This window comes from Lygodium microphyllum, chromosome 4 (assembly GCF_053477565.2).
Source record: "Lygodium microphyllum isolate KBCC chromosome 4, Lygodium_microphyllum_v1.1.10, whole genome shotgun sequence".
NCBI classification, from domain to species: domain Eukaryota; kingdom Viridiplantae; phylum Streptophyta; class Polypodiopsida; order Schizaeales; family Lygodiaceae; genus Lygodium; species Lygodium microphyllum.
In genome coordinates, this window is record NC_141138.1 from 143,579,848 (window position 1) to 143,607,026 (window position 27,179).

Consider the following 27,179-nt stretch of genomic DNA (forward strand, 5'->3'; position numbering starts at 1 on the left):
ATAAGCATCAAGCATGTACCAACGGGTCATACATAGACCATAGGTATAACCTCTGTCCACAAAGCATGCCAATGTAGACCAATGTCAAGTAAATGCTAACCAATACGGACCTCAAACAAGGCTCAAAATACATTCTAGAACCATCCAAAGCATTTTCCAACCTTCATTTGCATCCCAATAGTCATATGAAACACCCGGGAAGCACCCATGACCAATAGGCAAAGCATAAAGTGACTAAATAAGCTTCAGCCCTGGAGTGTACAACACTGATTCATTGTGTAAAACTGAGTATTTCAGGCCACTAAATCAGCTCCAAATGATGACCAATCAATAGGCATACATTTCTCTAACATTCGAGGACCATTCGAGACCAATCGGCCATCAAATGTCAATGCTATCCAAGCATTAACATAAAGTGCTGATGTAACACTGTTTGTGGCTACCTATGGATTGTGGAAAACAGTCCTAGACTGAGGCAAATCAGGTTGAGGATCACAAAAGTCAAACTCCACAAAACCTAATGTATTCCTTTGAATGGTTGCACTTGCACCCTCCATGATCACTCTTAACCATTACACATCAAATATGTATATGCAAAAAATGTGATAGTTTACAAAGGGAATCTCCTGCATGTTGCTAAATCCATCAGTGGAGGAGAGAATCACATTTGGATCTACAACCTTCTTGCGATGATTGTCTTGCTCAAGTTTGGCCATTACCACCTTCTATACATGGAAATGTCAGCCACAATGCCATAAGGCAATGGATATCTTGTAATTGAAATGGGCATAGAGTGAGATGATACCTAAAAGTGTTATTCCTACATTGAGATAGTACATGAAAGAGTTACACCTCACCTTTTTATTGCACCTACTTAAAAAGTCCCATCCCCCAATTTGGTCTCTTCTCTTCTATATTATCCTCGTTAATGTTTCATGGAGTTTGGCAATGTGTCTAGCTCATTTGGACATCACACATGCCAATGTTTATGGGTATCCCTAAATTATGATTTTAGCAATCCTTATTTCCCGTCCTTTACCCCTTGTACAAAGATAGCCACTTCTTCTTGTCCCAATGCGATAGTATTGAAATTTATTGAGCTTGTTATTGAGGTGTTCATCCATTCTCCTCTCTATGGTTGGCCCCATGGCATGTATCCAATGATTAGTGTGTTGTTCAAGAGGTGCCATAACTAAGGTAGATCTTTATTATAGTTGCCAAGAAACTTTGGTAAGTGTACCAAAGACTCTTGGATTATACAGCCCTTGACCATGCTACTCCCCTCTATTTTTCTTTCAATTTCATAAATACTTTCAAGGTCTTCACAAATTGCTTTATGAAAAAATACATCTATAATCAAGTGTGCTTGCTCTATACTTGTCATTGCTAGGATTGTGAACATCAACATGGGAAAGTACTTCTCCATGAGTAGCACCACTTCAAGTTAATTTTCCTACCTCAATAGATGAGCTCAAAATCTCCTTTTGCAAGATATAGTGCACCAACTATGCAAGCTTGTACTAAAACTCTACAATTAAGGACTTGGCTATTGCAACTATAAGAATCAACTAAGAGATTACAGAAAATAGTAAGAATTTTAAAGTTAAATGATTGATATGGAACCAAGTCACTCACCTGGCATATATTATCCTAATCATGGGACGTTAGTCTATTAGCTGGGAGTCCTTTGTGAAGGTCATTTGTAGGCTATACAAGAGATCATTCTAGGTGTAGATTGTTTCGATTATTTCCTTAACCTAGCATTCACCTTGCCACAACAACATCCATAGGGCCTTTGGTAGGGTTGTTCTCCCATTGACTTAAACTTGTGGCCAATATAGTTGCATGACAAAAAGGTTTTGGAGTGTAGAAAGTGAGTCGTGCCAAGAAGACAAGGTGCTCACACAAGAGACTCCCCATGTTCTTGAAGATATGCATTGGATGAAGAACGTGATTTACCAAAATTTGATCCTAATATGCTTAGCTATAGAAGATGGAGAGTCTTTTCATACAATTTGCAAAGGATCCATTTCTTTGTGACCAAAGGGTTTTCTAGTCAACTTTAGTCATATGGTTTGGTGATTTGCTTGAGAAGCCTTGTCTCAAGTTTTGCCCTCTAAAAGGAATAATGATGGACTTGATATATCATCTTTTTCAATGAATTTGACCCATGGATCCTCAACATTGGCCCACAAATTAGGCACCCATGCTAACAACTTGTCATAAGACTTGTAGCAAGAAATATGAATTGATATACATGCTAGCAAGGCATCATGACTTAACCCTAGTCTATGTAGAACTACCCTAACACAAGTGACTTAGCAAAAAGGGGAGGCACCATATACCTCCTTCTTCATGCTAACATTGTAGCAAATTCTTGGTTGTGAAACTTAGTGCTAGGACCTCAAACCAACTATGGCATGAGGTGGAGCACAATCCATACTTCTCAAGAAAACTATATTCTATTATTGAGATTACATTTGGATGGACTGATAATAGGAATTAAGCTTGATGTTATATAGCTGACCTTGAAGGGTGATAGCCCTTGTGGATGATTATAGCTCATAAACCTTGAGTAACTTGGTTGACATCTCCAAGGTTAGAATGGTATGACATTGTTGGGTGGAAGGTGAGAATCAACGGTGTAAAGGCCTTAAATCCTTGCCTTCTATTCAAAAATTTCCTCCAAAAAATCATTATAGTTCTTGTTCATGTATTGCACCTAGCCTGGGCTTGAAACGAGCAACAACCTACCAAAGACCTTTTCATACAAGCCAAGCCCTCATGCATAGCATCCAATGATCATGATTAGGGCCTTTAACTTTGTCCTCACTGTTAGTATAACAAAGTGATATGATGAAGTGAATCAAGAAAACAATCCTCACTATTGATACAAGGAAGTGATGTGATGAAGTGAATCGGCAAAACATTACTCACACAATTAGCTTGAAGGACGAGAGTAGCAAAGGGAGCGTGCACACCTAAGAAAGCTTTTAAAACAATAAGCATATGCAACAAACACACAAGTTGGGAGGGGGGGTGTCATAAGCTTAGGGTACATGCATGAGAATGACCGTCTAATGGCAATTTATGCACATGCATGAAAGGTAATAAGCATGCCTTAATCATCATTAGTCTCTGTCGACATACTTTGCTCCATCAAACTCTCTGCGTGGGAGGTGGCTAAATCTCTATTGGTGAAACACAATGCAAAAGAGAGTGATGTCACCATAAGTGTGGAGGACAATGGTGCTCTAGTTAATAGCACAAGTGTACTAGTAAACACTCACAAGAGGAAGAGGAGCAAATCATAAAGTGACTCGCCACCTAGTCAATAACGAGCTACTCTAATCTTAGTGGATTTATGTAAGGACTACATACTTCAAGTCAAGGCAAGTCCTCAACTAGTCTCGAAGATATCAACAGCCTCACTACATGTAAAAGCATGGAGGAAAGGCCCTAAGGTGTCTTATGAAGAGTAGTTCATGACACAAATAAGGTATGCAAAATTTCCTTAGATTCAATATTAAGGTCATCTTGGTCTTGCTAACTAGCAAGTCTCCTAAGGCTATGGTGATTCACTACTTGGTTTAATATAATTCGCAAATTAGATTGTGTAGTTTATCAAATATATTATGGGAGCAAAGAATTCTTTGAAGTCACATTCATCAATCACGAAGCTACGTAGAAGGTGTTGGAGCAAGGTGTATGCTTCTAATGTCTAGATTTGGTGTACATTATGTTATGGCAACCAATCAAAGTAAAGATTGAATTCGGAAGGAATGCCAACTTGGGTGGAAATGCTTGTTTTAGCAACATAATTGTGGAATGTGCTGCTTAACGTTGCTATAAGCTTAGGGAAACCTTTGTATATTCCTCCCTTGGCCAGATCCTTCAGAAATTGGACATGTTCATAAACTCCTCCCTCAAAGCATGTATAGTCTTTGAAAGTAAAGATAGTGCCATTTCTACTATGTAGCTTGTATTCTTGGATGAGGATCACAAATAGTTGATGAGCACAAAACCATGTCCAGAAAAATGACTCTATCTGACATTAATCTTGCTCTCACATCCAACTCCCTCAACCACTTGGGATATTGCACTTGATTAAATCAACGGTAGCACTTTGGAGAAGGATTCTTGCTCCTACTTGTGGGCAATATAAAGGTCATTTTTGAGTGGCTTCTCTCTTATCATGTTCTTGTATTGATTGCTTTAAGCTCATTTGACTATCTTCTCTTCAATCATACATTACTTTGAGTTCATTTGAACTTTGCCAAGAGGAGAGTATTTGACTATCTTCTCTTCAATCATACTGATTACTTTGAGTTCATTTGAACTTTGCCAAGAGGAGAGTTGTCATAGGCTGTTGATAGCTAATCAAAGGCACATTAGGTAAGTAGAATTTAACTTACATGATAGAAGGCTTGATTGAGGCTCTCATGGAAGATATTAAAGACGAGACTAATGGTCCTTAAGAGAGTTTCTTGCACAAGACTCATTAGGTGTAAGGCTTCAAGGTATGTGGTTATGCTAGAGGAAAAGGAAGGAACCCATGTGTTTGAGCAATCGACTAGCATCGAAAGGATTAGAAGACTAAGTAAAGAAGTGCATGTACTTTAACATTCTATGAAATAAAGCAAGTGGCATTGCTTAGGAAACTTGAAATAAAGCAATTTGGAGTGCAAGTGGCATTGCTTAGGAAATAAATGTTCTTCAAGGCTTGCCAGTAAAGAGAGATCCGACATTGCATCGTAAGAAAGGCTAAAGTTAAGAAGCACGTTGATATCCGTAATGCGACATTTGCATCGTAAGAAAGGCTAAAGTTAAGAAGCACGTTGGAGAGGGCAAGCTTTCAGCTGGACACAAGCTTTGGATTAAGCAAGAAGAGCTTGTAGGATTTATGGAATTTGATGGCCTACAGCGTCTGAATTGACGTTAGCCCAAGACGACAGATCATATTCAGAAAATGTGAAGTTCAAGCTTATGTACCTGCATCAATGTGTGCACTTATCTATGTAATTTTGTAGCTCCAGCCTATGGGAGATTGTCATATAGTACCCCACCAATGACTATCCAAATGACTAAGGATTAAGGAAGATATTTTCATTCAAATTTACCATTCTGTATTCAAACAATCAGGCAGGTACACTTACTGTTAAATCAAGGTCATGATACAAATTCTGTGTATAGGAATCTGTTGCAATGTTATTTACTTATTCTTTGACAGTGATCACCGAGGTTAGTATAGATTTATTACACTTGATTTTGCATAAACCCAGCAATACTGAGCAGACTGATATTATCATAATTCAAGAACCACTTATGCTTCTTCTTCTGCCTCTCTCTGGCTGCCTTCTTCCTCTCCTTTAACCATGGATACTGTCCTGGCTCTCTGATCCACCCATTCCCTGAGATCACCAAGAACACGGGCTATATTTTCATCGGTCTCACCTTGAATAAGAGAGTGATACATTGCATCGTACATCTTGATGGTCTTATCAGTGCTCCTGGCCGTGTCATAGACGAATTGGCTGCCCTCTGGAGCAGCCAAGTCATCTGCTGTGCCTTGCAGAATCAGGATGGGTATATCCACTTCCTCACATCTCTTCTGGATGATGTCACACATCCTGCTGAGTTGCCTCATGGTGCCTACCCGGGGGCGGCCCCGGTACCGGCTCGGGTTGGCACCAATGATCTTGCCCTTTGCAGGGTCCTTGACAGCCCTCTTCACCATGTTGCTGCTTGGCATGACAGCCCATGACTCAGCAAGCCCCCCGAGTAGACCATATCCTATCAGATGCAGCCGCGAGGGCTTCATCGGGCCCGGGATCTCAAACAGTGGAGCTGAGAACATGGCACCATCCCAGCCCTTAGGGTCTTCCAGGATCATGAGCAATGTAACCCCTCCTCCCATAGATTCCCCAAACAGGAATTTGGGCAGGCCCTTGTACTCAGGCCGGTCGCGGACTGACTGGTAGAAGGACAGGGCGGCGGCAGCGAGCATCTCAGCATTTTCAACATAGCCATGGATACCATCAGATCTGCCATGGCCGAGGAGGTCACTGCCGTATGCGGCGTAGCCCCATTGGGCAAAGGCCATGGGGATTTTCTGAAACATCCAGTTGGAGTCACTGCCATAGCCATGGGTGCAGCAGACGACGCCACGGAGGTCTCCAGCAGCGTCACCAGATGGAAGCCACGACTGAGTGAAGATCCTGCCATGGGGTGTCTGGAAGAACTCCTTCTTGTTGACAACACCCTGAGAGGCGTAGTACTCATCTTCAGGCATGTCCCCCCAGAAATTGGGGGGAGGGGCAGTCTCTTCAGCCATACCTCCACCTCCACTTCTTTCTTCTTTCTTCTTTCTTCTTTCTTCTTCCTTCTTCTTCTTCTTCTTTCTCACAGAAAGCTATGGGGAGGGTAGGACAGAGGGCGCACTTAGAAGAAGGCTACCTAACCTAACCCCACACACACACACACACACACACACACTCTCTCTCTCTCTCTCTCTCTCTCTCTCTCTCTCTCTCTGTGGGAAGGTGGGATTTGGTGGGCAACAGGACATGTTGCCCACAAGTTGGTGAGCTATCGAGTAGAGAGAGAGAGAGAGGGCATGACTTCCGAATGCGGAAAAGCAAGCCAAATAATTTTACAAAATAAAATCTGATTAAAAAACCCAAGCCTATCTTTCATGGATGAAATAAAAGGAGGAAAAACATCCTTAATTCTTTGAATGACTCCTCGTGTCCCTTTTCCATTTTAAGAAATGGTATTTGCGGAGAAGACCACTCCTTGGGTGTTTTTTGCAACTAGTGGTTTTTTGACAAAACTAAGAACCAGGCTCCCCATCTGGCCTAAAAGGATTCCCAATTTTCTCAAAAAACCTTAGGAAACCCCCCTCCCGCCCTTCTCCCAAAAACAAAACCCACAAGAACACCCTCGATGTGTAACCAATGTTGTACACAAACCTGTGGGTGCCTAACTCATGAAAAAACAACCAATAGAATGAAAGATCATATGATGGCAGGCACAGTGTGGTTTCATTACCAAAAGCATAGATATGACTGGCTTACGACCTATTAGACTATCACTAGGTGATGGTGAACTATTCAAGACAGGGAGTTCTCATCACCCACATCATTTCTACAAAGAGATGATAGGTTGCCATAAAGCAATGCCTTGACATGCCAATCAAACTTTTTGATTTTTCTTTTTTCTAAAAGCTTTTTATTTTCCAATCCCTTGTCGCCTTGTTGGTGTCTAATGGGAGGCAAATTTATCCATAACATGTCAAGTCATTCTCTAGTGTGTGACCAAGGGTGGCATGCACCTGGCAGTGTGTAACACCTTACATCCATGTGCCCAACTACTAATAGGATTTTATGTGTCGATAACTTAATGGCTTACCACTAGCGTAATATAAAGATCATAGCAGAAAAAAAGAGAGTCCACACTAGATGGCCTATTGGGCATTGGTCTTCTCGAAGACCAAAAGAATAGGAGCTAGTGATTTGGCTATGGTTTTAGAGAGAGAGAGAGAGAAGTAAAAAGTAGAAGAATGTTGAGAACTATCAATTCTTCCCAAATGTGAAAATACTAAGTGATATGTAAGAGCATGTCAACACTAAAGACCATGGTCAATTACTTGATGCATGGATGATATCACCTCATTGTAATCATGACGAACTAAAGTGGTTTAAAAAAGTGTCCATTGCCTCATTTTTACAATGCCATGTGACCATGAAGTACCCCTTATAAGTAACCTTTTCGCTTTCCATTTCAATGAAAACATGTCTTTGGGCTACATTGATCCTAGTGAATGTTATTGCACAAGTCAAGGCAATGACTCACATGTAGCTTCTCTCTAAAAGCAGAGCAAAGATTAGTAAAACAAAAGAGAATGCTTGACAATGGTCCAAAGTGGAAAATAGAGAGTATATGCATCTCATGTGAACTAAGAGCTATGATCCTTCAAATTATGAAAGAAAAGTGTGATATGTTGGTAAAGGGATAAGTAGTATTAACATTGAGGAGAGAAGGAGATGAATAAGAAATAATAAGACCTTTTGAAAAACTAACAATGACACCTTTACATTTAAGAATAACTATCACCCATAACATTCAAGTAAAAGCTTATCTTAATACTTTAAGTCACTACCAACCAAATACTTCTATGTAAAGACTTAAAGGCACTAAATGAAAAGGGAGAAGACAAAGTATGGATTCTAAATGTAAGAGCATTGTAAGATAAGACCTTTACATGTAAAAGAGGTCGTTGTAGCCCGCCAAAAGACCTTTAGTAATGATTGCTAGCCATACCATCAAATGGTTAACAAAATAACCATAAAACTTTACAAATACATAAAGGTTATCACTATTAATACACAACAAATTAAACCTTGCAATATGAGCTAACCCTACTCTCTATTAGCATTAATGACTTAAGATAAACGAAAAGATGTAATGTATATGTCCATTTATGGTAGGACCAACTTGGTTATGAGTATACCACCATTGAATAATGAGTATAAGATTGTTATACAAAGACTTATTATAACCAAAGATTGGTTATGACTATTCACACACAACAAATTAAACCTTGCCATATAAGCTAACACTACTCTCTATTAGCATCAATGACTTCAAATAAATGAGAAGATGGAATGTCTATGTCCATTTATGGTAGGACCACCAACCATAGCCAAAGATTGATTATGAGTATACCACCACTAAATAATGAGATTGTTATACAAAGACTTGTGATAATCAAATATTGGTTATGACTATACCACAACAAAATAATGAGCATAATATTGTCATACAAAGACTTGTTATAATCCTTTTAATGTGTAGCTAAAAGTAGTACATAAAATTATGATTGAAAGAATGAAATAAGATAAACAAAACATTTATTAAAAGATGAAGTGAACCAAAAGAGCTTAAAAGATATCTATATAAGAAACACTAGCATTCCTTGCGGCATTGCACAAAGCAGCTACATCAAGGAAGTGAAGTTCTCATACTACTATACGGCAACTTTTACTTCCTCACCTCTCTCTCTCTCTCTCTCTCTCAATAATCATGTGCATTGGATTATTAATTGATCACATAACTCTAGTCATTGCTTCTCTCTCTCTCTCTCTCTCAATAATCATGTGCATTGGATTATTAATTGATCACATAACTCTAGTCATTGCTTGCAATGGAGAGGGTACACTTGCCACTCACCATTCACAATGAAGAGGGTGTTATATTGAACACCCAACCATGTCAATGAGGGTGCATACCCATACCATACATGATCATAAGAGCACATAAAGACCTTTCATTATCTATCCCTCTCATGGGCATGATTAAAGTAAAAACTCAAAATTGTTTATTTTTCCCTTTGGCTACAACCTACACTACTAAGATTTTCTAGCTCCTACTTTTATCACTTGCTTGATGTGTCTCAATCCCCTTGTTCTCCTTTGGTTTGGACTTACTAGAGTAGGCCCAAGTTCCAACACTTGCTAGGTCAAGGCAGCTAGCCTGTATGAAAGGATATGCACTAGCAAGGCAGATCTTGTGGATGCACTTTGCCTTACTGATGAAGGATGCCACTTGGGCCTTGGCGTGGCATCATTAAACTTGAACTTCTTGTCCCACCTTCATGGTGTCCACTCTCTTCTACCATGCAACATCATTGGACATGACATTTGCTAGTACTGCTACTTAGGATATGTTGCTATAATAAGAGGCGAAACAAACAAGGAGGAAGGAAGCCTTTCTAACAAATACTGTCCTAATTGTTTTCTGATAGCACACACGCACAAACTGTGTGTGTGTGTGTGTGTGTGTGTGTGTGTGTGTGTGTGTGTGTGTGTGTGTGTGTGTGTGTGTGTGTGTGTGTGTGTGTGTGTGTGTGTGTGTGTGTGTGTGTGTGTGTGTGTGTGTGTGTGTGTGTGTGTGTGTGTGTGTGTGTGTGTGTGTGTGTGTGTGTGTGTGTGTGTGTGTGTGTGTGTGTGTGTGTGTGTGTGTGTGTGGGTGTGCGTGCGCGTGCGCGTGCGCGTGCGCGTGCGCGTGTGCGTGTGCGTGCGTGCGTGCGTGCGTGTGTGCGTGCGCACACGCGTGTGCATGTGCGCGTGCGTGTGCATGTGTGAGTGTGTACGTGTGCGTGTGTCGACAACCCACCTTTGGCCATCGTAAAGTTGTCAAAGCACTCTGGTTGACCAACTCCCACCACCCTCATTGTTCATATGCTCCTATTGCTAGCTATCAATGTGCTACTATCCTAGCTCCCACTATCATTGCACTCACTATCCTGGCTCCCATCATCGCTGTGTGCTGCCCTACCACCAGTGCATGCCCTCCCCACTAGCATTGCCTCTTGCCATCCCCACTATGAGAGAGAGAGATTGTGTAGTACTACTCTCATCTACTAGCACTCCTCCTTGTTCTCCCACTCGCTATCCTAGCTCCCATCACCGCTGCGTGCTGCCTTGTCACTGTTGCTACGTGCCACATCATGTTGGCTAGGCACCTACCACCCCCAATGTGTGTGTGTGTGTGTGTGTGTGTGTGTGTGTGCGTGTGCACGTGTGCACGTGCGCGTGCGTGCGTGCGTGTGTGTGTGTGTGTGTGGAAAGAGAGAGAGAGAGAGAGAGGAGCCAACTGTTAGCCTTAGTCATCAACATTCTCTACTTCATGAAGTGTCATATAGCATACGTTGGCCTTGTGCAAAATTTCCTCTATACATGCAACTCCTATTTTAATAGAAGTCAATGATTATGGCTAGCAACAATGATGTATCCCATATGTTCGTTGTTGAGGACAAGTTAGATGGAACCAACTAAATTGAAGTCATTCTTGTTGCTGTTCTAGAAGCTACAAGTACAACTAAAACAAGTGTTGTTGAGGATTTTGCAAGTTCCAATTCTACTCTGGTCAATATGCTTGAGAAACTTTGGTGGAATAGCATAGATCTAGTAGAGATACGTAGCTCATTCCTTGATTGCATTATCCCTATGATTCTAGACTTTTCTCATGTAAAAGATCTGAAGAGGCTAATGATACACTTGCACATTTGTCTTAAGAAAGAAATGAGGCCCATGTTGCTCAACCACGTAAGCAATTAGAGAGTTAACGAATGGATGCTCTATACACAAAATTTTGACAAAGATCAAAGATCTTAAGGAGGATATGATTCATGCATATGAGATTTTGCCTAACAACTTACTTTTGCAAATTGTTCTTAATGGTCTTCCCAACTCTTATCAAAGGTTTGCCTCTACTCTCTATTTGATGATGAAAGGTAATCCTAATGCATTTTCATTTGATAATTTGATACCTATTCTATTGCAACAAGAAGAACCTTGTCAACCATGTCCTTTATGCATGTTGTAGATCAAGCTTTTATGGGTACTCAAAATATTAAGGAAAAATCTACATTTTCTACTAGCATAAGCAAAAATATGCAAATATTGTTTAGGCAAAGAAGGATAATAAGGATGAGAAGAAAAACGATAGCAAAAGCTATTGCAAGTATTTGTAAGGCAAGAGATCATGTTAATAAGGACTGCCCTAAACTAGCTATGAAAGAGTCTAAGATTAAAGAGGCTAATATGGTTATTGTAGATCTCTCTCCTTATAATTCAGAATCTATACATGATGTGTAGCACAAAGAGTCGTCATTCTTAGGCAATGTGGTTACAAAGTCTTCTAGATGATACTTTCATGTTTATTGTGGATTTGGATATGTGGTACTTTGACAATAGTGCCACTAACCATATTACATAACAATTTTGTTTGTTAACTTCTCTTGAGTTTGCCCCTAAGGCAAGTACTATCACATGTGCCAACATTTTCTCTTGTCATGTTCAAAGAGTTAAAAATTTTGTGTTGATTACTGCTAATGGCATCATTTTCATGTGTTCTATGTGCCCAAGATCACAATGAATTTGCTATGCATTTTTGCACTTGTCAATATGCTTAATTATCAAATCTATGGACAATAAATGTACTATTTATGATCTCCCATGTGGTGATAAGTCATTCCTTGTGTCATGGGTTGTACAAGCTTAATACATTTAGTAACTGTGTAGAAGATATGGCATGTGTAGTGGTAGATTAGTGGAATATTTCAAAGACAAAACTTTGCATGCATGATTTACTCATCTAAGTTCTGCTAGTTTGCTTCACCTATAAAATTTTGGCATTGTGTATTCATTGCTACTCTTAAGGCACCTTTAAAGCGCGTTTTGAAGGGCTACACATTGGTAAAATGCAAACATCTTCATTGCTAAAAATGATTCAATGAGACCTATTGCAAACTTTAGCTTGTACACACTGATGTTTGGGGTCCAATCTAAACACTATCTTCTAGAATCATCATATATCATGACTGTTATTGACTATTAGTCAAGGCATACATGGCTATATCGTTTGGAAGTAATTCCAATCATTTATTTGGAATTATCTTTGTATCATGACTTTTACTGATGATTACTCAAGCCATGCATGGCTATATCCTTTTGGAAGTAATTCCAAAATGTACTTTTTATATGAATGACTGAAAATCTATTAGACTCTAAAGGGGACAGTCTTTATTCTAATCGGGGAGGAGGGGAATAATATCTCGAAAGAGTTTCATGCATTTGTGGTTGATAGTGGGATAAAATATCAATGTAGAATGATATGCATACCACAACAAAATGGTGCATCTAAGAAAAAGAATAGATCTCTCATGGAGATTACATGATGTAATATCTATCCAACCTATGTACTAAATAGGTTTCTATCAAATACTATATTTTGTCACTCCATATGAGGCTTGGTATGGCAAGATGGCATACCAATGAGACACATATGTTGCTCACTTTGTTTTTTACTTTCTTGGCATATGCATTAGCACCTATGCAATAGTGCAAAAACTTGGATGACAAGGCTTTGAAATGTATCTTTGTTGGTTACAATTTTGAAAGCAAAGGTTACAAGTCATATCATCCTTAAACTAAATGTATTTTGGCTAGTTGTGGTCTTTGTGGAAAATGTTGTGCAACCTTTACTTTCATCTATCAAAGAGACATGTGTACACTTATAATGTGTATATGACACCTTGTTGCCTCTTTTCAATGGTGGACAATCAAATGTAGCACCAAAATGAGGTAGTTTTCAAGCTTATGAAGGTCTTTAATGAATAAATAAATTAGCCTATTTGTGATGTTGATATGAATGCACTTGTTGATGAGAGAACAAAGATTGAGCAATTATGACTAACCTAAAATGGCTTTTGAAAAATTTATATGCCAATAAAATTAGATGCATATTTTTATCTAGTTGTACTTGTTTTGCCTCTCATAGGCCTCATATCTATCAAATGATTATGCATCAGTCGTTTCGAGTATGCATAATGAGGATGAGCATGTTTCCTTTGAAGAAGCACAAAGTTCCAAAAATTTGGATAGTTGCTATGCAATTTGAGTATATGATGCTATTATCAAAAATACAATTGGTTCTTATGCAACTTATCTCCTAGCAAAAAGGCCATTAGTACTGAGTGGGTTTATAAGTTGAAACATGAGCGAAATGATACTATTGATTGCTATAAGTTAGACTTATGGCAAAGGGTTATGGTCAACAGAAGGGCGTTGAATTTGATGAGATGTTTGCTCCCACTTTTCATATGATGACAGGTCATAGACTTTTTGTGCATTGTAGCTCATAAGGGTTGCAATATACATCCTCATGGTTTTGTTTAGAAGGAGCAAGAAAACAATGTGTGCAAATTGAAGAAGGCATTGTGTGGTCTAAAGCAAGCACCTCAAGCTTGGTATGAACAAACACAAGCATACTTGAATGATATGCCACTACTCACTTATCCCAATGGTATTTATTTATTTTTTTCCTAATTTGACTAGGTTCTCACCCTTGGGTTTGGTTTATTTTCCCCACAAGATCATAGATGGGGTTGTTTGAGGATTTTCTTGTATTTATTAAGAGTCTCCCTTCCCTTGCTTGGACTACGTCCTTCATATATTAGGACTCAACATCATACTTTCTTAAGAATTCTCTATTATGATTTTCTTTCCTTTTATTGATGATGCACATTGGTTTAGTTTATCAATGTTGGATTTTTCTCATCAACATAAGAGTAAATTATCTGACTATAATGTCTATACCTATCCATTTCTACTACAACAAAATTGAAGCTGAGATGTAGAAACCAAATGCAACAAAGTGGGCTCATTTATTTTACCATATAGACTCATGTGTAAATATGGGGGATGTTTGATTTAACAAATGTTAACTTAAATGCATTCGTAAATGCAAAAAAATGCTTTGAGAAATCCATGAAAATAAATGCCTAATAACATGCGCTTGTAGTTTTCAAACAATGCTCGTGCCATTTTTAGTTTGAATGAAAAGATAGAACATAAACATAAACAATCAAACTTAGAGAGAGAGAGAGAGAGAGAGAGAGAGAGAGAGAGAGAGAGAGAGAGAGAGAGAGAGAGAGAGAGATCTTTGTGAGCCGTTGAATAGGAGGATTTGTTTTGAGTCTATAAGTAAGTTGGAGTTTCTTATTTCTACTATGAAAACTTTCTATTCCTTGTTGTATGCATGCATTGAAATGGCTCCTTGACCCATTGAAGGGTTTGCATTGTTTTTGTGTAGATCAACTATGGTTTTTGCCATTGCTATCAACATCCTTTGCTCTACTAAATGTGATTATTGACCGATTTTTAAAGGCAAATGGAGTTACAGGCATTCCCATTTTTGTTTACACAATTTACAACATATGCTAAAGCAAGGCTAAAGCAGGTTGTTTTTCTGCATTAAAATTTCGGTTTCTTACGATTCCCATAAACCCCTCTGAGCTTGGTGAATGACTTTTGTTGATTCGGTAAATGTGGATATTGTTCAATGTATTTTTGATTTGTTAAATATGATTTTAAATGTGTGTTTTACTAGGATTATTGCATTTTTGGCTTATCTAGTTGTTGATTTCTTATGTGTTTAGGATAAACAATATGTCTTATATGTATAGGCATATGCATACGCATAGGCTATGTAAGGGAAGGGCACAAAGTGAGCTTTTTGAGCGAGCTTTTCATGGCAATCCCACTAATCTTGGTCCACATAGACCATCCTCTGACCAAAATCAGTGACCAAAACCAGCTAAACCAGACCTCGAAAATCCCCTAAGATAAATGACCCAGATTACAAAAGTTGAGAGCACGGGAAATCGTGACCCATGGCCTAGAGGTAGCCTCTAGTGTCCTAATCGAGAGTCCAACCCCACTTAGAGCCGAAACCAACTCATATACCCTAAATTTACCCTGACCTAGCAGAGAGGAGGAGTAGAGACCCTAGACAATTCTTAGGAGTAGCAGGGAATGCACCTAGAGCCACATTAGGCTGTGAACGAAAAAGGGGAATAGCATGAGTTGCATCTTTCATTCTGCATTCACACCCCACATCGATTTTATCACTTGAAGTGCAATGAAAAATCGAAAGCCTAAGTTCGCATCGTGCACGGAAGAGATTACACACACATACACTGAGTGACTATAAATTGAGGATTGGTTGTAATTAACAAGGAACTCAATCAGACCTAACCATCAGAATGAACCCACTAATAGGAGAAGACCCTAAAACATAGCTGAGTGATTGAGAACCCCAAGTGTAGGACCAAGCCAAGACTGACACCATTAGAGGAGTAGATCTACGTGACTTGATCAATCTCATCGACAACCTAGTGAAGCACGAGATCACAAACATGGCAAAGTCAAGCACTAACCACGAATGGGATGAAGAGCTTGACCTAGGTGGTTTTCCGACAGAAATCCAGCAGCGAGTCACCAATTACGATCTACAGACTTGAACAGACCACCACGGTATAACGTCCGAGGATATCGTAGCAAACCTCAAAGAGGAGAGGAGACTAGTGTGGGAAGCCTTGCAGGGTATGGTGGACTACAATCAGGAGCAGGAAGCTAGGAACTTGCAGCATAGCATAGAAATGCACGAGATTCAGTGAGTGTTAACCCTAGCAAGCAAAAATAGGACATGCCCTGATGCAGAGAGGGAAAGAGCTATGAAAGGAGATCTTACACTAAGTGAGCTTCTTATGAAGAGACTGCTAGACAACGCTTCCGTCGAGCGAAGCACCGCTGTAATGGCAACCTCGTTGCTTAGAGGATTAGGCGTCAACCAAGGCTTTAAGAGCCAATCAAGAATCCCTGTCGTGGCTGAGCAATTAGACAAGTACCATCCAAATGATGACCCATAAAGTTTCGTAGAGCAGTTCGAGCAGGTCTGTGTGAAGCCAACGACCTTGCCGATCTTATGTTGTGCTCACAAGCTTTCGATCTATGCTTAGGACATAAGGGTAGGACTTGGTACATGAGTTTAGATGCTGTTGAAGCAAACTAACTTTATCAACCTTTAGGTTCTCTTCATCAAGAGATCCTTTGAGCCTGGGTACTTTGATAACCTCCTGGTGTAGCTAATGAATGTCAAGCAAAAAGAGGAGGACATAAGAGACTACCATCCATGTGCGGAGTCTCTTCAAGAGGATCCCAATCGGTGAGCAACCCATCGAAAGAGTGGTCTCCACAGTCTTCATCAGAGATGTGCTAGCTAGGGTGTTTGACGAGGCAATTAGAGTGGAAGACCAACTCAAAGAGAGAAGCTCCAAGAGCTCGACCCAAGAGGAGACAAATGCTAGAAACTATGAGAGAGTTTCAACATCAAGTGAAATATCAGGCCCAAGTACCCACCAGGATAAAGGGAAGGGCATGGACACAAGTTAGGAGCTAGCAGAGATGAAGATGGAGCTAGCCAAACTACAAGAGATGATGAGAAGATCAACACGCCCTCACATTCAATGTGTATATTGTGGCAGAAACCACCTGCCAACCAAGGACCCTAGGTCCCAACCTTGCGCAAATTGCGGTAGGTTCGGCAATGATGCCATGCATTGCCGACTACCAAGGAGACTTCCGTATTCCCAACCTTACAATCAGCCTTACCTAGCAAATAGACCGCAAACCTTCTTCAAAAGGGGAGCCCCATTGGGTCTCCCGATATCCAACGATGCTAGACTAGCCATTCCTAGGATGGAGATAAAGCCCACAAAAATACCCAGACCACGTGGACCCTATGTAACCCATCCACCAAGTGGTGCTTCAATCCACTGTGTGGAGGAGTCGAACGAGGAAGAACCTTACATGAACCCTTATGTCTCATATGACAAAGAGGATAATCCGATCCTTATGGATTACAGCCCAATATCGGTGATGGCATTAGGTAGAGGTAGAGGTAGAGGTAGACGCATAGGAGGGTAGCCCCAAGAGCTGAATATTGGACTTGCATTACCTATGACATATCTCCTCACGCTACCCCGAAAGGGAGCAGGCCACCAACTGCGACAAGGCAGATCTTAGATGCGCAAAGTGTGGAATCACTCATCTCTTTGCCGATTGCCCTAGACAAAAACCGTCCTCTAGTTCGACAATCGTGCCATTAGTCCATTAGGATTGTTTAGTGTCAAGACACTCGACGGGGAGGTCATGCCCATCCCATTGCATGTCATGACCCGTGCGTAGACAAAGTAGGCCAGCATATCACTGCTTGGATGCAGCAACTTAGATGCAGCCTCAATTAGGAAGAAAAGTCAAAGGTGAAGGAGAAGGAAAGCTAATGTAAAGGTCACGCTTAAAGACAGAGTGCCACGACTTTACTTATCGAAAAAAAGGTGACAGACGTAGAGGCAAAAACATCCGCTCCAAAGACGGTTGAGAAGGGGAGTGTGAAGGTTGGGGAGTACCCCAACCCGAAGCGCCAACTCATGCCATCGAAAAGGTCAAGGAGTGGGTGAAAGAAGCCCATGAGCACCTAAAGGATGCTGAGCCCATATTGGAAGATGAGATCGATGATATCTCAAGCGTAAACACACCAGTCTTGCCTCCATGATAAAAGTCGAGAGACTATGCCACAAGTAGTGTAGCTTAAATAGAGCCTACATGCTACGGGCCAACAAATCAGTCAGGGACATTGGCAAAGAAACACAAAACTAGGAGAGAGGCAAGCAATCAATGATCTCCTCACCACACTAGTGACCACTCCACTGACTCTAAGCCTAGGAGATCTACTTAGGCAACATTCGATGCTATGGCAGGAACTGAAGCAGTGGGTTGAAGGACCAATGGAGCAAGGGGGAGCTGATCTACATGATCACGATGCAGTAACTTAGATACCCAGTCTGACGCTACACTCGGTGCCCAAGTCCTTGCATGCCAATGCTTTTTGGGAAGGCACCAAAATGCATGCATTCTTACCGGTCCTAACTTTGGGAGACACCATGAGAAAGGGAATTGTAGATACGGGAGCAGGAGTTAGTATACTAAGCCATGCAATACTCCACGACTAGGGTAACCCACCTATTGAGAATACTAGATTCAGTGTCACCCCAGCCAATGGAATGAAAGTACGGCCATTTGGAGTGTTAAAGAATTGGTCCTTGAATATGGCAGGAATCCAATTCTTTGTTGACTTTATAGTCATGAAGGGAGTGGACTATGACATCTTGTTAGGCCGGTCCTGGATGTGCAATGCACATGTCATAGAAGACTGGAGCAACAATTTGGTCTTCTTGGGCAATCGAATAGAAGTAGTAAGAGTAGATATGGATGGATACATGGAAGACCACATCAGTTGACCTAGATGCCATCTCCACCATGGTGAAGGGTGACTTGTAGATTAGAAACTCTTAGCGGCCACTCACAAAGTATATTCCTTGCCCAAAGGAGAAATGAGATTCGATGCATGTACTTGCTACAATCGATTCACCATTCTTAGATGAGGAAGAGGAGTATAACCAAGCTAGAGAAAGTGAGAATGCCCAAGAAGGAGCCTACAGTGCGACTTTGCATGATGGCACAAAGCCCTTACATCCAATCCAAACCTATCATGCTCCATGTCCCTAGCAATAGGCAAGAACTCCAAGAGGTCTTGGAGTACCCGATGGGCAAGTTAGCCGGCAACCCTTCCACTAACTTGAAACCTCTCAACAATCTCTTGGATGAACCCAAGTGGTGGTGGACTAAGGTGCACTACCTAAACATAATGTACAATCGGGCCTTGGTCATTGATAAAAAAGAAAACACCTCATCAAGACTTAGGAGACAATGAGTAATCGGATGAGGATATTTCTCACGATGAATATAAGGACTGTTATTCCTTCAATGAGACAAGAGTGAATATGAGGACTATTACTCCTACAGCATCAAGGACAAGTACCCATTATACGAGGCTCCATTGCTAGAATCCCCTATCAAGGTACGAGTGGCCACTATCACGAAAATCGAACATTAAGATGAGGAAGTTGTAGCTCTGGATTACCTGTGCATGACTGTCACTGCCTAGCAAACACACACATTTGAGGCATTGATTGATGAGGGCATTGATTTTAATATCTTGACTCACAATCATTGGGTTCAAATTCGCAGACCACAGTTATAGCCCACCAATGCCAAACTCAGCCCATTTGTAGGTCGATCATGTGCACTTATGGGAAAGTGCAAGGTTACAGCCTCTATTGAGTCTAAGGGCTTGCCCATGGTCGTTTATGTGTTTCCAAACACGAAAGATGTAGGCATGGAATCACTATTAGGATTATAAGAAGCAGGCTCAATGTAATGTCAACTACCTGTCTCACAACGTATTCACCTGGCCATCGGCAATGTACGAATCATCACAGCTTTCAACAAGGTTTGTGCAACCTCATCATAGCCTGCAAAGCCACCAATAGAGAAACCCACCATCAAGCCTCCAAAGGGGGGTCATGATTTATCACCCCTCACCAAACCTCAGCACCACCAAAAAGCTAACCACGAAGCTAAAACCCTTGAACATCGATTAAAATGGGTACCGAAACATCCAAAACTGTCACCTAGGAACACCCAACCATGAACTTGCAAGGCTAGGAACCTTCCCTCAAAACCTAGGAGGCCCAAAAGAAACTATAGGCCTCAAATGCAAGGGCAAGGTTATTACAAGGGTAATACATGGATTTGGGTGCCTAAATTTCTGACAACCAAGCACACTACCCAAACGCCATCCTCAAGCTTAACTACACAAAGCATCAAGATGAATCCACCATCAACGCCACAAAGACCCCTAGTTGCAAGGCCTATTGCCCCTCCAAAACCTAAACCCATTGCAACTCAACAAGTCTATCGACCCAAACCACATCCCGATGCTCCTAAAACGCTTCAATCTTGCCCTGCTAGTATCCCAACCACTGCCCAAGCATCTGGTAGCATGCCACCCACCACATGGGCTACCCCTAGTGCACCACCGCCAGCACTGCAACCAGAGCTGCACCTAACAACTATGGGACTATCCAACCCCGCCAAACCTCACCCACCTACCGGCCTTAGACCCTCTTCCTAGCGAAGATCCATCCTAACCCTAGCCGTCAACCTAGCTGAGAATACAGGCAACCACTTGGTTGCTTGCCTCAGATGCTTGGACACCATGTTTACCATGCTTGCTAAGGGTTATGATTGGCTGGACTTAGGTCTTTTAGATGAACCTTTAGCAACAGAAGTGCACACACCGCCCTGCTCATGGGAGGAATCTGATTTCATATTTGTCAAAAATTACCCAAGCATCCAATGAACTCATTGCCACTTAGCTCTCCATTGAACAAGCCCGCAAACAATGCCTAATTACCTCTTATGTTAAGAGCAAAATGCTTGCCATGAACCAAGAATTTGTTTAGTTGAAACAATTCGCTACCAGCGACTCCTCTTTCCTACGCAAATGGTACGCTCTTCAACTTCAATGGGAACATGAAGGCTGCCAAATCATGACCAATGTTGAGCAATGACACACCATTAAAACCTCCGAGTATGATCCCACTTACATAGCTCCTATCTCTTTTAGGGTGTTGACCACCATTCGCAATCAATCATTAAAAGATCGTGTCATACGCCACCCTTACATGGATCACGTCCTTATTACTGAAGAAAAGCTAGCAGGATCAACTCTAGCAATCTTATCACTGATGTCTTAACCTATATTACACACATAGACACTAGACCTCACAATGTGGAGTGCCATGCTCACTTGGAATATAACCCACAATTCTATGCATGGCTTCTACAAGGTCCTGTCCTGCCCAAAGGCACCTAAACACCCTTAGCCCTTTGCTCTCCAATCCTAGGAAGGATTCAAATCATTCCCAGGGGATAAGGTAGAAAGAAAACAAGCATAAAAAGAAAACTGGGAAAGAACAAAACAAACATGCCTTAAGTGTCGATCTATGTCAAAATGAAAAGACTTAGAATGTTGAAAAATTAGCATGGATACTTTTGAATCGTGTGGATTTCTTGAAGTGGAAACTTTAATCTATACTTAAGCATTTCACATTCTCAAGAAGCTTTCATGTATGTTTTATCTATCTCTTTGTGGAAGCCAACTCAAGAAAACTAATGGTGGGCCATAATATATGACAGGAACCTAAAATGGCAAGGAAAGATAAAGGTAGCAAGCTCCCATTCACAGGGAAGAGAAAGCAAAATATGGCTTGATGGTAGAAACGAGGCGATATAGCCAGAGTTCACATTCAAGCACACCCTAAATCTAGAAGATGCCATCATGGAAGAGCTGCCCATAAAACAACTCATGGACTAGTGCAACCTATAGAAGTATGTAGAGAAGGTTGACACAAAATTTTCAAGGAATTTCAATACCGAAAGAAACTATGGCACAATGACGATCAGGAAAGGGGAAGAAGCCCACCAAGTAGAGGTGGAATTGAACCATGTAGTGGTGGAGAAGGCCCTAGGTTTGGCTAGCAGGACACAAAGAGACACCCAAAGAGGGACATGTATAGCGTGCTGGGGATGAGCAAGGTTGTTGTATGTGCACAATGGATGGGATAAGCCTGGCGGACATCCCAAATCCTAAGATCAATCTGCAGGCAAAGATTGTTCATATCATACTCGCTTCTCCAATCAAAGATACAATGCCCTTATGAATAGAATCGGGGTGATGTTATTGGAAAACATCACAGTTGGATCCCCATATGAGGTAGAATGGAACGCCTTCGTGTGAAATACTATTGAAAGCTCAGCGAAAGCCTTGACCACAAGCACAACAATAACAGGAGGGGAATCCCTAGCCTCCACAACAAGGTTGGCCCGAAATTAGTCCTCCTCCAAGGCATCCACCATCATGTTTGGTGGAATACTAACAACCATCATCCAAGAGGTCCTAAAGGACACATAAGGAGGTGAAGAGGGTGTAGGGGAGACCCTAACCGATTGCCGCACCATGAGTAGAAGCAGTCCAGTGAGAGGACTATAAAAGTGATAGGGAAGAGCAAGAGACATACTCTGCCAGCAAAAGAGAGCCCAAGGCGCCAAAGAAGGGAACCCCACCAAAGCCACACAAGGAAATAAAAGAAACAATGACAAAGGAGGAACAAGCCGAGTTGAAGAGGGCCCAAAGAGATTCCAAGAGAGCTGAAGATGAGAGAAAAAGAAAAGCAGAGCAAGAGGCGAAAGAGTGGAAAAGAAAGGAAGACAAAGACATAACCGAGGCCATGCACATGTCAATGAGGAGACCTTAGGTTTTGAAGAGCTAGCTACCATGAGCCCGCGAAGGGAAGGAGAGCCAAGTAGTAGTGCTAGGGCCTTAGAAATTGAAGCAATCTTGGTGGTATCAAGCAACGGCAAGGCCCCAAGGCATTCCCTCCCATCAATCTTCACATCCCATGCCATGACCACCTGAACTACCCAAGATGCTACAACCGTCATGGACACTAGCAACATTTTGTCCATGATGCAATTTTTGGTGATGAAGATGCAAGAGATAGCTCCAGATTCAGGAGCAGAGGCCCCCTTGCAAGATATAAAAGACTAGCCACATCTGATGCTGAGTCAATGCAAGACCACAAGAGGCAGAAGCTAGAGGCCTCCATGACTACAACATCCCCCATGATGCATGCGACCACAACATACGATGGTTACATCAAAGAGCTCGTAGCACAGCTAGAAAAGGCCAAGGAGGAGAGGAGAGCAGTAGTAGCCGAGCTGGAGATTGAGAGAGAAGCATCAGTTGCACTCAAGTTGTAAGCAAAGCATCAATGAGAAATCCGAGAGCTAAAAGAGCAGCTTGAAGCAAAGAAAGGAGAAGAAGGAAAGTGGGAAGCAAAGTGGGCTTAGGAAAAACAGAACCGCATGAGCATGCAATAGCTTAATGAGGAACTAGCAAAGTTGGGTGAAGAGTTGCAAGGGAATATGAAAAATATCCTGGAGGCTACAAAGGAGTTAGAGACTGCTACAGAAGACAGGGCACAAAAATATCAAAAAGAAATAGAAGACTTGAAAAAGAGGACTACCCTAGAGTTGGAGGAACAAGGGAGATTGGAAAGGGAAATCAAATGCTTGGAGAAACAGAGGGTAGAAGCCATCGAGAAAGCAACCCAATAGCTGCATGAGGAGTTGAAGAACCTAGAACGGGAAATGGAGGAGATCAAAGCCTTGGCCGAATCTGAAAGATAGCAACAGGAAGGAAACCAAGATACCCACCTACAGAGGAACGAATATCTATCCAAAAGGCTGTCAGAAACAAGCCTAGAAGATAGCTAAGCAGTTGAACCACAGGAATAGGGAAAAAGCACACATGCTAGATGTATGGAATGAACAACAGCAAGTGGTAATGATGTTGTCTCAGAGCATGGAGAAGGGCAAAGAGAATTTGGAAGAGAGAGCCAAATGGTGGGAAGAGCACAACTTCGATCGGGTGCAAGAACTTGTTGAGTGCTTGGCCATAGTGGAATAATGCGAGCTAGTGTTGGCAGAGGCCAAAGCCAAAGCCATAGAAGCAAGTTCAGAGGCACAATGACAAGCCTTCTTGAGCATAGTACTCCATGTAACCTAAAGCAAACAATGAGGATTTCGTGGAGAGGACAAGAAGGAAGCTGGAATTGACCACCAGAGCCCTAAAATACAGCCTACACGAGCGAGCTCTCCCAATCGACACTAGCCTAAGGAGAAAACAACAATGCATGTATTTGAGGCAAGCCAACCTCTCCATTCATGAGCTAAAGGAGCAAGGTTTTGAAAAGTAGGAGCCGCTGCATCCACCCCCAGCTCCTGACCCAATAGGAGCAACCTCCAGAGGAAGGGCCAGATTTCAAGCGAGAGCTAGGAGAAGAGCAATAGATCTGAGAGCTTAGGCCACCATTTCCAGATGTACCCTAGGAAGATCTAGAAGGCAGCCAAGTACCACAACGCATCATTACAACTAAGAGAAGAATATGGAAATTTGTGGAGCAAGTGCAATAGAGAGCTAGAGTGCAACCCCAACAACTTCCTGGAGAGCTCTGCCACAACACGAGGATTGCTATTTTGTCAACTAGCCCCAAGAACTGAGCATTTGGGAGCAAGGAGAACTTTAAACCCGGCCCTTCAAGAACTATCATTCCTCTACCCACGGGCCCTGGACCAAGTCCTACCAATGAAAGTAGTGGATAGAATAATTCAAATGGCCAACAACTTAGCAAATCGATGGGTCACGGAGCGGAGCATGGTCACCACTCGATGGAGGTGGGAAGTTCCAAACTATTGGCAGGACAAGGTGTACCAAATCCCCAAGATGATCCAAGGCTATGAAGCACAACCCAAGTGATAGAGGAATATCTAGGATACAAACCGTGATGCATAGATGGCATTCTGCTGCACACTCCCTGAACAAAGGAATGATCCTATCTACATGCCCTACCCTCGCAGGCACGAAGTGGACTATAATAGGGAGGAGCATAGTAGATATGACTTCCCCAAGATCTACAATGCCAATTTAGAGAATCCCAATGAGTTCCTAACCTTCAAGGCACGATACATCTGTCCTTCAATCAAGCACTTCCTCGAGGATTTCTCATCTTGTCCAGACCTCACTTTCATCACAACTTGTAATTATCTTAGGACCAAATTTAGGTTTTTACTAAAGCAAAAGCTAGCCGACCGAGGAGGCCCACCAACCTCCACTCTTTTTTATCTCAACCTAGGAATAGATAGTTGTGCCATGGCCTAGCTAATGATAAGGGCTACGTTGTTACCCTCTTTTTGTATGAAGGTGCTTGAAGACATGAACGATAGCTAGTTTATGAGGTGTGGACGCCCATTTTTGTCCACCACACGTCTAAATGTCAAGGCTAATCTCAAGGCCTACATGCAAAGCCGTGCCTTTTTTTAGCAAATCCCTTAGGCTACCTCGTGATGCATCATTGGCAGAGGATTGGGTATAGCCTAAGAGCACCCCTGTATCTATTTAAAAAAGGAAATGAAAGAAAAATAAAAGAAAATTAAAAAATGAAGAAGAAGAAAGAGAGGGAAAAGACTAAGTCCCTCAAATTATTCAAGTGCCACAATCACTGCACCGATTTTTTACCTAGCCCCATTCCCCACTTCACACTTGGGGCACCTCAAGGGCAGGATTTCTAGACCTGTCTCCCTAAGCCACGACCGCACCAACAATGATGCATGAACTGGGTCCTCAAGTGTGGGACAACGCCGCAAGCTTCGACCCAACTCCCAATTCCACTAGCACAAGCACAATGCACCACACAGCAAGGTAGACACTGCCCCTAGGTAGCGCACTTCTTTTCTTTTCAGATACAAACAAAGGTGGTAAACCACCAACTTCGAGGGCCCCATCGTTCACTCCAACCATTCTCGGCCTCCACCATCTCAACATTTTGATAAGCTTCTCTCCAATGACTAATCCCCACGAGGCCCCACCATCATCAACTCACCCACCACCCTTTAGATCACCAAACCCTCATCAACATAGACAACACGAAAGTGCCATGGAACTAGCACTCGTCAAGGAGGGGGGTAATGTTAACCCTAGTTTGAGACGGAGAAAAATAAGTCCAAGAAAACTCCAAATGCGGACACAAAGGAAGGAGCATAAAGGGAAATGGCCAAAAGCACAAGGACGGCCTCAAAAGCCAAGCCAAAGGCAAAAGTGCATTTTTAAATGCAAGGCACCCATAAAACTTTCATAAAAGAGCGCCAGGCTCCCTTTTGTGAAAATTTTAAAGGGTAGAAGGGCATAGGTAAAGAGAAAGGGCAACTAGAAGGGAATGGGAAAAGAGGACCTTCCCATAATGGCCAGTCATGTAAAAAAGGGGATGGGTGCCCAAAGGGATAAGGGCTTTGTATATAAACTCAAAAAGCAGATGAGAATCTTATTCTTTGGTGTGTGGCAAAAGTTAACTCATCTTCTTCTCTTCTCTTCTTCTTTTATCTTGTCTTGCTTGTGAGTGATTGAGAGAGAGTGTGTGAGGGTGAGAGATCTTGGAGGTGAAGCTCTCCGTAACCTCCTCTCTTCTTCTTCTCTTCTCTTCTCTCATCACGTATATGGCTATGGAGGATGGAGCTTGGAGGTGGAGGCTTGAGGATGCTTGAGCTTGTATCACAAATTTTGGAGCTACCAGTGTGCTTGAGGGAGGAGGCAACTCATTTGGGCATCGAGGTAAGCTCACTACACTCTGGTAGGATCAAAAGCACATCGACTATATGAGAGGTAGCCATTATGCTCGGCTTGAAACGCTTGAAACAATAAGTGGTCCGTGGGTCTTAGCGGTTGAGCTTGAGCTAGAGGCCTCTACACTCTCCGGCCCCTTTTGTAAGGTATGAGAAGAGAGTTGGCAGGGGGAGAGGGATGTTCAATGTATTTTTCTTCACCAAAATATGGGGGTACCAATGACCCCTTTTTCAATGACAAAATGACCCAGCCCACACATACTCTTTCTCCCATTCCCTCTATAAAAAACCTAAATAACTCTACATCACATTCTCTCTATATATCTTCCTCTCTCTCACCTATCACCTCAATCCCCAAGATTCCATAAATCTCTCCTATTGTCACAACTACCCCCTTTTGTAAGGTATGAGGAGAGAGCCAGTGGGGAGGGGAGGGGGGTATTTGACATATTTTTCTTCATGAAATATGTGGGCTCTGGTGACCCCTCCTTTGATGACAAAATGATCCCAACCCAAACGCACTCTATCTCCCATCCCCTCTATAAAAAACCCAAATAACTCTACATTACATTCTCTTTATATATCTCCCTCCCTCTCGCCTATCACCTCAATCCTCAACATTCCATAAAT

At 41.8% G+C, this 27,179-nt stretch overlaps 1 pseudogene; it reads right to left on the bottom strand.

The window, feature by feature from the left end:
• Positions 1 to 5,085: 5,085 nt before the first annotated feature.
• On the bottom strand, positions 5,086 to 6,555 carry LOC148037714 (caffeoylshikimate esterase pseudogene; annotated as a pseudogene).
• Positions 6,556 to 27,179: the final 20,624 nt, after the last annotated feature.